Genomic DNA, 880 nt, shown 5'->3' on the forward strand with positions numbered 1-880 from the left:
GGCTGGGGCTGGGGCTGGGGCTGGGGCTCCGGCCCCGGCCCCGGCCCCGAGCAATCCCCCGTGCCGCACCCCGAGCTCACCGCCGCCCGGCGCTGGGCCTCCCCTCTGGCCTCCTACCCCTGACCCAGCCGGAAGCGGTCAGTGACAGCGGCTCCGCCAATCAGCGGCCCACTGCGCAGGTCGTCACCCCGAAGGCGGTGCCCTCACTAAATATGGCTAACGCACCCCTTTGCTTTCTAGGCTCCTGAAGCCATGGCGCCGTGACGCACCCTGGGCGTGCCTTTCCTCTGGCTCGGTCCGGAGCGGCGATGCTCCGTGCCCTTACTTGACATGGCGGCTGCCTCCCGTTGTTTTCTATGGGGTTGATGCTGGCAGGAAGGGAAAGGGTGGCTGCCGCCCTTCCTCTGCGTGGGCGGAAGTGGCGGAGAGGAAAGGTTTGAGGCGAGGCCCGAGGACTCCTGTGGCGCCAGCGCTGCATGCTTGCGGAGCGCTACCCGTAGGAAGAGCAGGGGCCCGGGGGGTCCTTTGGTGGCTGCATCGGCAGTGCTCAAGAAAATCCTCACAAATCAAAGCAGCCCGGTTGCACGGTGCAGCTGTGGTCAGCAGGTGGCACTGGCCGTCTTGCCCCCTGAGCCAGCCCTGCCGCAATGGGCAGCACGGTCCTTGCAGGCGTTGCGTTGCCAGGGGTGAAAACCAAAAGCTGGGCAGCGTTTGCAGTCCATACAGCTAATGATAGAGGGGAGAAGAGGACAGGGAACCAACCTAGCATCGTGCCGTGGCGGCGAGCGAGTCACTTCCCTCAGTTCCCCTCTGCAGGGTGTCATAGTGGTCTGGAGATTGTGTAGCCCAAGCCCAGGCTCAAGGCAGCAGATTCATTCCT

The 880-nt window shown here is 65.0% G+C and overlaps 1 protein-coding gene across 7 annotated transcripts in view; it reads right to left on the bottom strand.

The window, feature by feature from the left end:
- Positions 1–781, bottom strand: part of RNF20 (ring finger protein 20) — a 27,426-nt gene extending 26,645 nt beyond the window's left edge. For 3 of the 7 annotated variants that reach the window (XR_003093784.1, XM_014519634.2, XM_025202855.1), the window contains exon 1: positions 763–781. The gene's annotated coding sequence lies outside the window, so the exon portion shown is untranslated. Of the gene's footprint in view, positions 1–69; positions 168–762 lie in introns of those variants that run through there. The other 4 variants (XM_006015472.3, XM_025202869.1, XM_006015473.3 and 1 more) reach the window with 3 other exon arrangements.
- Positions 782–880: the final 99 nt, after the last annotated feature.

This window comes from Alligator sinensis, unplaced genomic scaffold (genome assembly GCF_000455745.1).
Source record: "Alligator sinensis unplaced genomic scaffold, ASM45574v1 scaffold560_1, whole genome shotgun sequence".
Taxonomy (NCBI): Eukaryota; Metazoa; Chordata; order Crocodylia; family Alligatoridae; genus Alligator; species Alligator sinensis.